Source organism: Tetrao urogallus (assembly GCF_951394365.1).
Source record: "Tetrao urogallus genome assembly, chromosome: 3".
NCBI classification, from domain to species: domain Eukaryota; kingdom Metazoa; phylum Chordata; class Aves; order Galliformes; family Phasianidae; genus Tetrao; species Tetrao urogallus.
The window spans coordinates 56,766,143-56,781,284 of NC_136815.1; positions in this window are offsets into that span (position 1 = coordinate 56,766,143).

Below are 15,142 nucleotides of genomic sequence, written 5' to 3' on the forward strand. Positions count from 1 at the left end.
TGAGGTAATTATATTTGACTGAGACTCAGACGTTTTCATTCCCAGGGGCATCTCTAGGACCCTTTTTTGGAGGGATACATATAATCGTCTCCCTTCCTTGTACTGAGTACTCCATTTATTTCACTTCTGCTGCTCATTTAGTCAGAATTGAATCAAATTAGTCCTTTCTTATCCAGGCTACAACTATTCTCTGTCTAGCGCTTATATGCATACCACATACATACACACACACATACACATGTGAAAATTCCTGCCCCCCTGTGTCTGTGGGGTTATGAGACTACATTGTTTCCAGTCAAAACAAGGAGGCTGTGTTTTCTAATCCCTGAAGAACTTGCCCTATTCACTAAACATAACGAACAATTCAAACACTTGGATAAGAAGGCTAAGAACTTATATAATTAATTGCTCCGTAATGCAGCTTTTTCACCATACCCAAGTACCCAAACTCACCATAAACATCACTGCAGCCACTGCTAAGGACAAGATACTGTATGACATTCGTATGGTTGATGATATCTCTTTCAAATAGCTCGTCTAAAATTTGCCGAATGATCTCTTCCCTGTAAAAAACGAACAGCCACCGTCTCATTAGTCAGTGCTGAAATCCTTTACCCACAGTACTAGATGCCACCAATATGTCACCAGAGGCAGAGGATGTTATAGTCTTAAAACGAACAGTTCATCCTAAGTACTGATAGAAGGAAAATGAATGTACCCTGCTATGCTTTACTTTATTTCTGTGAGTTTCTGTCCTAACCAGACGCAGCTGCACTTTAATAATCTTTGAAGTATAATGGGAAAAGCTTTTCTACATGAGAGTGTGTGTACCTAATTGTGTGTGTGTGTGCGTGTGTGTGTGAGAGAGAGAGGGTGAGAAGAGGCTTCAGGCTCTAGTGCTTCCTTCCAGGTGTCTTCGTCTGCATGATTTCATCTGTGAACCATAATCAACTTCCTTAATGAAATACGTAATTAACATATTATAATTGTGGTAAAGATGATTTTGACAGAAATCATTTTCCATATCTAATACTATGCTAATTTAATCTGTTCCTCACTCCCCGACATGACCTTTAGTGATTAAGTTTCATGGCAGAATTTTTTTTCTTTTTTTTCTTCTTTTTTTTTGTCTGTGTGTGTGTGTGTGTGATGGATTGATTTATCCACAGCCGTTGATACCACTCTGCCTCCATGGCTGTCATTTTTCTCAGTGCTTCTGATACAAAAGAAGAACAGTGACAAGTGGACATACGGAAGAAAGAAGTGAGGACCTGCTCTGGGGTTTTGTTCTGTGTGGGTTCCTGCAAGTTGATGATGGGAAGCTTCAAGGCAGCAGGTGTTTAGATTGCCTACTGACACAACAAACTTCTTCCTCAGTAAAAATGTCAATAAGTACATCTCAGCGGAGGGAAAGATGAGGCTTGGTAGGTGAAAGGGAATGAAGAAACAGTGCTTATACATAACTAGAATGTTTTTAGCCATTTAAATGTTGACTTTTTCCATCTCCAGGTACACTGAGGTAAAATCCTCAGAATCATTTTAAAATGAAAGGCACATCAGTGGCACTATAGAGAAGGTTTTGGTAGCACAATGCTCCATCTTCAACGAGGCAATTTCTTAGCTGGCTCCTGAACATTGTAACTGAGTGGGTGCTGAAGGAGTGAGAATGTTTATCAGGCAAATTTAGAAAGCTGATTCTAGACAGAATAGACAGAGACTCCCAGTTTCCTTCACTACCAAGATGATTTATTTCTGATGACAACTTGTAGAAAAGAGGACTTCAGTTGTGGGCATTCTCCAACTCTTTTCTCTAGAAGGGAAATGAGAGCTTTTCGGTGAACTACCTCAATCCCTGTGAAAAATTTGGGATTTTTTTTTTTTTTTTTTTTTTTTTTTTTTTTTTTGAGATATGGAGGCTACTTTTTAAGGAAAAAAGCAGACTGAATAATAATACAGATTGTAAAGAAGGAATACATATTTTTGTGTTCCTGCAGCATTGTTCCTAAGAATCCAGAGCCCATCTATTTGGGCAAGCCTTCTTTGTAGCTATCACATGCATTATTTTTTTTTGCTGTGATTGTGATTGAATGGATCCTGTTATCAGGAGATCTGAATCATCATTATTTTTTTGTTTTCAAGTGTTAATACTGTCTTCAAAAATCAGTAGATTATAGTCATGCTAATCTCCCTTCCATTTCTATTTATTCACATCTTACACAAGGCTTTTTATTCTTTGCTGATAACTATCTCTAAATGAACTCCATCCATGGTGCAGGGTTCCCCTGCTAATGAAACGTGCAGAGATCAGCACACTACACTACACAAAGACAGACTTCTGCCTCTGTACATTGCAGGTATAATGCCTCCACAAAAGATGGCTAAAATCATGCTAATATTTTTTTACCGTGATAGCATAGTATTCCACATATTTTTGTCCATCATCATCCATGTATATAACTTTTGGCCTTACCACTGCTCACTTTTCAAATTTATTCTTCAACTTGTATATCTGTGTTATTCTTTAGGTTATCTGCCACCCTACACTTTGCATTACATGCAAGGACAATTGATGTCATATGCCTAATCTTGAAGGTTTCGTAGTTTTGTTGCTGCCAGTGTTCTTTGTTGTTGTTGTTGTTTTTTCTAATACAATCCTAATTTCTAACAGTTGTCCAGCTACATTACAAATTACAGCATGATTTGTGCATGATCAGTATTCTGCAACCTAATTAGATCTTTTCAATTATACGGAATGAAAAAGAAATCAAACAGTTGATGAATATGATAATGTTTATCTTAATGCATTATTTGAGCAATAGATTGCTAGTGAAGTCTTGGAAAAGATCCTTTAAAATAAATTTTGCTATATAAATATATGCATGATATTTTTAGTAGAGTTTGGAGTATTTAACATTCAGAAGAATGAGGATAGGTGTACATGGAAAAGTGACATGGTAATCAAGGACTTTTGCAATTGGAAAGACAGGCTAGGGCTGTTCAACCCATAAAGGAGATTATAGAATCATGGAATCATAGACAACATATATATCCCATAGTATCATGGGTGGCATGTGAAAGGTGCTCAGAAAATAACTTGCTGACTGGTGTGTGGATAAGGTAAATAAACTCATAAGCACAAGTCATTGTAGTTGCTATTGATGCTCGGATAGGTTCCCAAATTGAAATATCGTGACTATTAGATATGAAAACACAGCATCTGGTTAAGATGGACAAAGTTCAGAAAAGCAGGGTGGAAAACTAGTAAAGGTACTAATACGTCTTCCTCTTTCTTATACTTTTATCTATCAATGGGTGATTAAGCTGTTTTTCTACTTCACGATTTTATTCCAGTTCTTGTGTTCACATTATAGTGAAGAAAGTTTGGAAAAAAATGGCCCTAATATCATACTGACTACAACAAGAAGTGAAAAACCTGCAGGAGTTACCCAGCTCCTTTGTAGTCAGTGGGTAGAGGAATATGATGATTTTTAATTCTTAAGTTATTAATGCACAATTTTTTTAATGAAGGCTGTCTAGAAAAACAGCTCTCACTTCTTGTGAGATTTGGATTGTGGCCCTTAAAATTTTTATATGACCTGAGGCTGAGGTTTGCGAGGTGAAGGTTTAGTCCTTCATTACTGCAGCATCCCATCTCCACTCAGCTGGCAGAGCACAACTATGGCAACAGCCTGAAAGTATGGTAGATGAGGTGTAAGTTACATTTGGCCGATTTGCTAAGAGGAGCTTGTACCTCAGCTACCTGTACAATACTCCTCATTATAAATAGTGCATTTTAGTATCTTTTTTTCATTAGCAGAGAAATCACATTTACACTTAAAGAAGGGTAACACATTACCATTAACATTACAATTGCAATATTAAACTAAACATAAATATATCCCTTGCAATAGTTTACTATTGAGAAATGACATATGATTTTTGTTTACTTTTGTCTGTTCAATCTTAACACATCAAAGAAACTGAGAATTAGTCTTGACCCCAGTCAACTGGTGCACATTAATATTTATTTTCACTCTGTTTTACATATGTAGATGACCAATCCCAGGCAAACAGGACAAAAGAAATCTCCCAAATCTAATTTTGCAGTCTAAATTCAAAAGTATATTAAAAAACTGAAAATCTATTTGAAATTTTTGTTGATGTGATTCAGCTCTGTGAACCTAAAGGCTCTTTGTTCTCTCTCTTTAAAAATAAAATTGATATGTTTTAATTAACGTAGTACCAATTCATGTTTCAGTATAAATTTGTAAATCTGGTAAAACTCATCTCTGCTGAAAGCTGAATGTAGGCATATATTGCAACAGAAGCAGTGTCTTTTCTATTTTCAACTAGCTACAGTTTTAGCTGGTGGTACCTACGATACTCACTGCTTAATATATATATGCTGAACAATAGTAGGTGAAGCTGTTTTCTTTAATCCCAAAGTAACATTTTTTCCAGGAAGAAATATTTTTTTTTGTTGGAGACTACAGTTAGGTAGACCTGTAAGGCAGGGAAGAGAGAGTCTACTGGTAGCTGAATATACATATCTTGTATCATTTCCAGCTCTTGTATCCCCAGGGAAGTTTCTGTATGTGTTTTTCCGCTTTGTGTACTAGCCCTTCTTCCACAGTACAATTTTCAATGTAACTCATATATTGTTCTGAACGCCTTTGGATCACTTGGTTGGCCCCCAGATGTTTGTTGTGGGTTGAGAAAGTCGTAGACATTTCAGTTGAGATTCTTCATAGACTCTTGATGTGCAAGGCAATTTGTACATTTGGTATCCCCACGGTGTCCATCCAATAACTCAACTCTAGCCAAGAAAATTAAATCTAAATCAGTAAGATGGAAGACTGTATTATATATATAAGCAGTGCATCAAGATTTTTCTGCCTTGAAAAGGCACTGTGGTGAGGTCACTAGAGTTACATGGCGTCTCTAAGTGGCCTTTATGAGACAACTAAGCAGATTCTGAGGGAGCCACGGTTGTTTTAAAATGAATTTGAAAAGTAAATACAATAGTGGGAGTTATGGATCAGCTTTTTAAAAGGCTAGGAATCTAACATCTTAAAAGTCTGGGCCTGTATGCCTGTGCCTCTTCTGCATTTGCTGGAGGGAGAAGGAGGGAGGTGAGGGGATAGTTAAAGATGTCAGCACAGGAAAGTCACCAAGCTGGTCTGGATTTGTGATGAGCTTTTTCATACCTCTTTCAACCCAGGGACTTTTTTCTTTTCTTTTCTTTTCTTTTCTTTTCTTTTCTTTTCTTTTCTTTTCTTTTCTTTTCTTTTCTTTTCTTTTCTTTTCTTTTCTTTTCTTTTCTTTTCTTTTCTTTTCTTTTCTTTTCTTTTCTTTTCTTTTCTTTTCTTTTCTTTTCTTTTCTTTTCTTTTCTTTTCTTTTCTTTTCTTTTCTTTTCTTTTCTTTTCTTTTCTTTTCTTTTCTTTTCTTTTCTTTTCTTTTCTTTTCTTTTCTTTTCTTTTCTCTTTTCTCTTTTCTCTTTTCTCTTTTCTTTTCTCTTTTCTTTTTTCTTTTCTCTTCTCCTCTCCTCTCCTCTCCTCTCCTCTCCTCTCCTCTCCTCTCCTCTCCTCTCCTCTCCTCTCCTCTCCTCTCCTCTCCTCTCCTCTCCTCTCCTCTCCTCTCCTCTCCTCTCCTCTCCTCCTCTCCTCTCCTCTCCTCTCCTCTCTCTCCTTCCTCTCCTCTCCTCTCCCCTTTCCTCTCCCCTGCCCTCTCCCCTTGCCCTCTCCCCTTCCCTTCCCTCCTTCCCTTCCTTCCCTTCCCTTCCCCTTCCCTTCCCTTCCCTTCCTTCCCTTCCCTTCCCTCCTTCCCTTCCCTTCCCTTCCCTTCCCTTCCCTTCCCTTCCCTTCCCTTCCCTTCCCTTCCCTTCCCTTCCCTTCCCTTCCCTTCCTTCCCTTCCCTCCCCTCCCCTTCCCTCCCCTCCCCTCCCCTCCCCCTCCCCTCCCCTCCCCTCCCCCCTCCCCCTCCCCCTCTCCCTCCCCCTCCCCCTTCCCCTTCTCTGTTTCTTGCTACCATCAACTCATTTGACATAACTCACTATAGAACAACATATTGTTAAGCACTGAAATATTTCTTTATCCCCCACTACTCCCCACAAATAACACAATTAAGAGGCAGGTAGAAGCTGCTAATCTAGGAGTAAATGGATTTCCCCTTGATGCAGTAATGCAAAATATGTTCTTATAACGTTAGGTTGTTCATTAAAACTGATCTGCCAATTAGAATGGAGGATCAACTACAGTTCCTTCCAGAGCTTACAGGGAGTATAAACACAATTTGTGTTGTAACACTCTGTATTCAAATTCTCCAGCCTACCCAGAGGCATCAATTCTGTAACCCTTATGTAAGTCTGGCTGTAGGGTAGCATTTAAATATCAGTTCCTTATGACTAGAGATGTCTCAATGACTCTAAAGATAGAGATGTGACAAGAAGCAGTTGGCTGAGTCAGCTAACTGTAATATCTGCTGACTCTTACAGCTGCAAACAGTCACCACGCCACATCCATTCAACACTTCAATTTTGTTGGTGTACTGATAAATTGATAACACATATGGTTATGCATCTAATTTGGAGATGAAGTGCATTCATTTTCATTCTAGCTCAAACTCAACACAGTAGAGCAGTGTTGTGCTTAGGCAAAACATACCAGTTACACCCAGGAACAAATACTTATCTTCAGTACTCTTCTCAATTTGTTGTGTGATTTTCCTACTGGCAGCTGCATCACCACTAACAACCTCATTTAAATTACAAATTTTCAAATAAAACCAAGTTTAACTGAGGGTTAAACTAGGCACACAGTACGTACCTGGAGCACTTATATACAGTTTAAAAGGGTGCTACCAGGGAGGAAATATCTCTTCCCAGATTCTGATTAGAATTTACTGTACCTTTAATTATAGGATCATAGAATCATAGAATCATTCAGGTGTCAGAATGTTTTGGAAGGGTCCATCTATTTTTCCATAGCACTGCAGACATCTTGGATTCTTTAAGATGACCCAGAATTCACTGCTGTCTTGGATTAGAATTTCTTCCTGGTCTTTGTTCAGCATTTCATTGTGGCTGTTCACAGCACTGAACAAGAAAGTGAAAACAAAGGAAAGGATTTCTAGAACGGCTTGAAAATCAATATAATACACCTGTTTCTTATATCAAAATACACTGCTTGTGAAACCAACAAGGCTATGTGGAGGTGGGCTATGAATCAAATTAAAGCAAGAATCCAGTTTCTTGTGGGTTGAGGAATCTTCTTGGATTTCATCAGACCTACACTGCTATACTGGAAGACCTCTGCAGGTCCTCAGAGCTTTGCATGGATGGAGAAGATTCTGCCAAAAGGCAGATGTTCTTACTTCAGAATGTCTGAGTAGCAATATAATCACTGCAACTAGTTAGCTCTAACAATGGTGGAAGTTTGGGCATTTCATGAAAAATATGACGTAATTCCATTTCCCTAAGAAGCTGCTTTCTCCCTGCAGTTCAAGGCACTTCTTAATCCAAAGAAAATGTATTTCCATTGTCTTTGCTGCTTTGCAACTTTCCACCCTTTTCTGACTGACTTAACAATTTTAGGCAGTGTCATTCAATGCAATAATAAACAGTTCTATCAACATAATTTCAAACCCAGCTGCAGAGCACATACAGATAGGATTTATCATTATGCTAGAAGGCCCCTGTTACACATTAACTATGGAACTATGATGCTCAGTAGACAAGAGTTAAACTTGAATCTTTTCAGCCTGCATAAACCACAGAGTCACGTTTCGTTTTGTGTATGATAGCTTCTCCAAATTTATAGTGAAGAAGAGCATCAGAAAGCAGCTTTTTGCACACTAAGCATCTGTGCAATTAATAATTAATTCTACCTTTATTAGGGATGCTTATGGGAAAGATTTGTAAGCAAAGACACAACTCTAGTCCCAAATAAATGAGAGAAATCCTAAGCAGGTTTCAAATAAAATGAAAGAATCCTCACTCTCCACCACCTCAAAAAGAGCCTACATATCTGCATGTTAAAGTTTGCCGAAGAACACAATAACCTTCCCTTTCCACGCTGATCAAAATGCTGACCAGCATTCACCAAAGATCAGGTGGTTTGATATCACATATGTATGGAGGGATGATTTCCATACTTAGAGGCTTAGCAGAGAGAAGACCAGCATCTTACCTTGCAAAATGCTGCAGTCTAAGATGGTCAAAATGTTTTCCCAGTGGGATATTTTTCCATTTGAGGAAAACCACTTCATCAATAGCCTTTTCCTTACTGAAGGAAAATGACATAAGATAATTTAAAAAGATCAGACTAAAGTGCTTCACTGACAGTTTTCTTTTCCATTTGAGAAAGTAAAATGGTTGCAAGAAATCCTTACCTTTTTGGACTCTGTATCTGTTAACCTGACCACATAAGCACAGGTATGTGACTCCTCTCCTATTCAGTAACCAACTAGGAACATATCGAGACTGAAGTCTCCCATCCGGATAAGAACCTCATGAACCTCCTGCTGGAAGTTTTCACTGCCTCATTGCTGAAGAAATTGTTAGACACTGCAGTAGGCTCTTTTTTGGCCCTTTTTAAAATGTGACACAATCTCCTTGTAGTCCCTAAATTACAAATACATTCTTTATTTTTCTATTTAATTGTGTATTAGGGCTGAGATTTACAGATACTTGTTTAGCATGGAATAGTTTACACATGTAGACTACCTTAAGTATATATTTTTTAGTTCTTTCCTTCTTAAAAATATAACCAAATAATAATAATAAAGTCTTTTCTTTCATCGTGTTGGAAAGTTTATGTATTCTTATCCCCTCCTCCACAAGTCCTTCAGGGATTATTTAATTATGGTCTTGTAGAAAGCTCTGCTGTATGGGATTTGGGTTTATGGGAAGTTCAGTTTTGCCTTTTCTTTTCTTTTATTTCTGCTGAGGGTCTCTTATGCAACATTTGACTGTTTTATTTTTATGATTTAAAGCAATAAATTGTGTTTTAGAGAAAGAAAGGAGACAAGGTCTTTTTTGAATTTGCCTTTGTATTTCCTAGAGTACCGAATGCAAGCAATAATTTCTAGCAGTAATTTATATATATATTTTTGAGGGGGTGGAGGAAGGAAATTACTACCTACTTTTTATATACATATATATTTTTTAACAAAGCAATAGGGATTTATATGGACACAATTGTTTAGAAAGTCCCAGAAGAATAATTCTGAGATGATGTGAAGTCATACACACATGCAAGTCTTTCAAAAAGTCCACATGGCCTACAGTCTTCAGATTCTAAACAGCTTCTGACTGTTATACACATAAAAAAAAAATGTTTAGAAAAATGACATATTTTTATTACTTTTATCTGACAATCTAATTGAGTCCCAGACCATGCATATATCAAAAAGCCGTTATCAGCGGTAGCTTGATGTAAAGGGAGGGGCATCCATCCCTTCCCGTCTCCTTCGCTTAGCCCCAGGGCTTGGCTTCTTCATGTGAAAGGTGTCTGAAGACAGAGAGAAATCTTTACCGCACTGAATATAGTGAGAAAACAAATCTCTTCCCACCCACCACCACAACAAAAATATTCTCTGCTATTCAGCGAAACAATTCAGAATCATGAGTTGCCTTTGACAAACACAGCCCATATGGGTTTTGTCACATAAATCACACACTGCATGACCCTAAGACATTTTTCTATTATTTAATATTTAACAAAGGATTTGCACAATGGTGACACCATGCCAATCCTAAACCCATTTAAATCTTCAACCAATGAGTTTTTAATCATGGGCTGAGTAGGTGAAATAGCCTCTGCTGAGAAACACTTATTTTTCACCAAATAGATGCAATTTAAATGCTTCTGTTCTCCATAAGAATTGTTGACCATCTAATTATGGCAGTAGTTGGTAATTTACATATTGAGCACCACCAAATTATTACAAGCCAAATAGATGACATTTTTCTACTTCTAGAACTAAAGCATAATTTATATTAACGGTTGAATGGGTGCAGTTAAAATAAGGGCCAACCTGAGCCTCTGAGCAGAAACTGAACAGAGCTAAAAGCAAACCTTCCCACGTGCGGACTAGTTGCTCTCATAGCAGAGAAGTTCATTGTTGGGTCACATAATGCCCTTCATCAACTGGGTTAGTTAAGATCAGTTAGTCTGTGGCCACCAACTGATAAAAGTCTCCTGATATATCAGAAAGGAATATTTCTAGCACCATGTCACATACACCCAAACAATTTGAATAAATCCCGAACTCTCTGTGCTCTCCAAAAGCAGCTAAGGTCAAAAGTTTTCTTCTTGCCACAGGATACTCTGCTGCTGTATGTACATCAATTAGATGGCACTTATGACAAGCTACAGAGGTGACTTGTGAACTCCTTTCATTTGATGTATATTAAATAGCACATAGCATACAGACAGCTGATAGATTCTGAGGCCAATTCTGAAGTTTAGAGTCAGATTATCCTCATTGCAGCCTATCAATACCTGAAGGGAACCTATACCCAGGAGGGGAGTAAACTCTTCAAAAGGGCTGACAATAGCAGGACTAGGGGAAATGGATCCAAGTTGAAGGAGGGAAGATTTAGGTTGGATGTTAGGGGGAAGTTCTTTACAAGGAGAGTGGTTAGGCCCTGGAACGGGCTGCCCAGGGAGGTTGTGGATGCCCCGTCCTTGGATGTGTTCAAGGCCAGGTTGGACGGGGTCCTGGGCAACCTGATCTAAATGTGTATGTTTGGTGGCCCTGCTAGGCAGGGGGGTTGGAACTACATGATCCTTGAGGTCCCTTCCAACCCGGGTGATTCTGTGATTCTGTGATTCTGTGATTATTTTAAAACTAGAAACACATTTGCATTGTGCACTGTTTTTTTGTATTTTTGTTTGTTTGTTTGTTTTATTCATTACCAATTCTGTAACACCAAAGAAAAGATCATTGCTGCATTTTGAAAACAAATTTTACATACAGATAATGTGAAGAAATAATTCAAGGTAAACAAAACTAATGGCTTTTATAAGTCATAATATTTAATTTTCAATGTTCTATTTCTTAAATAACAGCTGAAATGCATTTAAAAGAGTTAAATGCATTTAAAATACAATTTAAATTTCAAATAGCATCAAAGAGAAAATTTAACTGAAAAATAATTTCTCATTGGAAAAGTTTTCTTTATCAAAATTCTGACAATTTATCATTTTTCTTTCTAGAATGTATCTTCTAATGAAAAAAAAAATAAGAAAATTGATATGAAATTGAACAGTATGCATAAATCAAACTTTTTTTTCTTTATCGAGACATCTTTCATGTAGTATTATTTTCAAAATTGCAACTGTTTTATAAGGCCAACATCTTACCTGATCTTCCTAACCAAAAGGCACAGTACCCCATAGATAAGGTTACTTTTGGAGAAGCTATAAAGCACCTGGATTTAGAGGATCGAAAAATGTTTTTAATCAAATGACAAATGGCAGGGTTTATTTCTGTGTTTATTTGTGTTTTATTTGTTCGTTTGTTTTTAATTGGCACCACTATAATGAGTAGCATTAGATGTTGGAACTGATCCTAGCTGGCTGACTGTATTCATACCAAGAAACACCTTAAACTTGAATTACCTTGGTATTTTCAGGGAGGTTTTGAGTTACCATAAAGGTGGAGTAATGAAGAAAAATCCTTAATAAACACTTTTCAAGAGTTTTTAAATAGCTGTTCAGTCCTGATGCAGCTGTTTTATGTTGATATTACATATTAAAACAATTAGAAAGATGGATTAACTTGCTTCTCATAGATTCTTTGAACATTGAGCTGTCTAAATTGGCATAAACCCACTTAAAAAGATTTCTCACCTGCCCATCGACAGGAAAGTTAGGAAGACATAAATGTTAGTGCTTAAAACTAAATCCTGAAAATTATGCTTAAAATTGAATTAGTCTTGAATGATATCCTCATGTTGCAGTTTTGGATTATTAAATTATCTGTATATATTATGTTTTTAATTTCTAGCAATGTTGCTACTTTTGGGTTATAAACTTATCATGTCGACCACACAGATCTTAATCCCTTAATCAAATCCCTTTTAGTTTCACATAAGGTGAAATTTTGATATCAGTGAAATCAAAAGCAAATCTCCCTTGATTTTAACCAGATTAAGATTATTAGCATCCCAGTTTAAGAATCATGAAAAAGTAAACTCATATCTACTAGATCTACCAGAAATGGTAATGTAATCTTTTTAGACTGGAAAACGGGTCTACTGCACCTTGTGCTATTGAGTTTTCTTCCAGTGCCAACATTTAAAATAAACTATATCAACTCTTTTTTTTTCTTTTCATAATATGTTTTTAATATGATTTTATAGTAATGTTTCAGAAAATACAATCTTGTGTCCTATTCTGACATTATTTGACAACTAGATTTTTCACTTCTGTGTATTTATGCCCATATATATTTCAGCTACGAGCACAGTGTATGTAAAGATAGATATTATTTCTAATTGGCAGTAGAAAAATGCAAGCCACTGTCTGTGCCTTTCCTGATGATCTAAGTTCACATGGGGAGCACAAGTCCCTTGTGAATAAGGCTTCTGTAAAACTTCAGTCAATAAGTGTTTAATAGAGATATTGACGAAGTTTTATAGCACCTTGATTCATAAAGGACTAGCACTAGCAGTATTGAGCACTATTCATGATTTGCATTCTAAATCACCTTGCAAATTGATGGCACTTCTCTGAGAGGAAAGTTAAAAAGTTAAGTGTTGAGCATTCATTGCTTGGGAAGGTAACTGATTAAGTGTCAAACCAGCTAGAACTATAAAAGGGATTTATGTTACTCAGAACATCTTGTCTAATTGAAAAAAAAATATTTATGCCAAGTGTAGGAATGGATGTGTTTATGCCTTGAATTTATTTTTCAATGATATGGTTCTTAGCATTCTGGCAGTATCTTGCTATGGAGTTTTGGGATCCTGAAAGTGATGCCTGAAGACACCAAGAAATATATGCGGATAGTAAGTGTGCTTTCATCTTCACTGCGTGACACTCTTTGGACAATTCATGTAATGACTGTGGGACATATTCAGATCAGGCACCTTACTTAATCAGAAGCTTCACCAAGAATTCTTTTACCAAGAGAATACAGCTGAGATTGCTAAGTATTTAGGGCTGAAAAATCACATTCCCCATCCTGTCAGTGGAGAAGTTTCTTGCAGTTGTCAGGATGTCTTACTTAAAAGACCAGGCCTATCCTCAAAATACACATATATTCAGGAAGGAGGTAAGGCTTTCTGTAGGGATTGTGAATTGCAAAGTTTGTAGTCACAATGCTGGTGTGTTGAAATTTTCTAAAGAACAGGCAGAACAAATCCATCTGTCAAGTTTATGGAAAGTAAGTCTGCTTGGAAGTCCAGAGCATGACAACAGATGTATAACAATAGAAGAAAATCTGCAACTATTTGGGCTTAGATTTGGGAATACTTCTATGGAGCAGTTCTTCAGGTTTACCCTAGAGATAAATAGTTCTTGTCTATAAGAACACTCTTCCCTCCACTGTGACTTTTGCTGTATGGATATTTCTGATCCACGTGGATTAATCTTAGTTTCTTCATTGCCTTTGTATCCAGCATTAAAATTGTGAGAAACAAATCATTTATCTCAGACTTATGGAAAGAATCAAAAGAACAAAAATCACTTTGACTCTTCAGCTATTCTGATTTTACTCATGGAAAATCTTCCTCCACGGTGGATAATCCTATTGTGAAAAGATGATGGGAGATAGCTGGGCCAAAGAACGTAAGAAAGCCAGTGCATCCAGAGTAAATCATTAGTACAAATACATTTGCAAATCTAGTTATTGATCATTGTGAGATAAGGATGTGAATGCTTGCACGTGTGCACATGCATTAGCGAACTTCAGCCCACGTGCTGACAAGAGACTGCTCTGACAGCTGTTCATTCAGTTGGAGTGTGTTTTGTATGTGGTCACATAAGATATGAGCCTGCCAGTGTGATGGATGGTCTTTTTATTATTGTTCAGAAAAAAAAGAAGACTACACTATTTTTGGTATTTGACCTCTTTCATTTCTCAAACTTGTAAGAAAAGTATCAGAAATGCTCAGATGACACAGAACTGTGCTATTACACACCTCCAATTTTAAAACATATATTGTAATAATGCAAAATGAATATAATATGCTTAGAAGGAGCAGCAAGACTTGGGTCCTAGGCAATATTCTGTGCAACCACCTAACTACACAACATTTTAGTTAGTACTGTCAAACAAACTAAATGGGAAAGCAGCTTTGTCTGTATTCTTCTCAAGCCTTTGTTCTCTTTTTAGGTCCTTGGGCTAATAGCTCAATCTGTGCGTTTCATCTTCTCTACCTCTACAGAGGTGTTAATAATCCTTACCTTTGTACAAATCCTTATCCTTTCTTCATCTCAGGTAGAGGAGCCAGAAGGACTTAAGGCTCAAGTAGCTCAGAATATTGGGGTCACTTTCAATATTGGGGTCAAACTGGGGGTTCTGCCGTGGTTTTTACACTAAAGTAAATCTGATCTTTGATAAAATCTGAAGTATTAAACAGGGTTGGCAAGCTATAATCAATTGTGTTATGGACAGACTTACATCAACATGCTTACACTTACTCCTGTATTGTTTATATCAGTTCCTAAAGCTGACCTGCTTATAGTAGCAGATTTTGACAGCACAGTAGAGTCATAACATCAAAACGATTCTATTCTTTCTCTAGGCTTATTTTCTTCATCAGTAAAACAATGCTTCTCTCCTCCTGTAATACCTTTTCTTCACAGTTTGAGGACAGACACTGTTACATGTTTGTATGCAACAAAATGTTTCAAAACTGGTTGGAGACTCTATGCATTAAGGCAATACAGAAATGAAAGAACAGCTTAGCACATTTGATTTGTAGTGTTGGATTTCTAGTTAATATTACTAGTTAATCCTTGATGCTACAAATCTTTGCTCTCTGAATTAGACTTTAGCTATTGTAACCAGTGAGATTTTTTGTATGGCCAGCATCAATTTACATGAATCAAAGTTTGTAGTATTGGTTTTTTAGTTTTATTTGCTCTCTCAAATATTTACTTCAGTATAGCAATATTTAAGCATTTCATT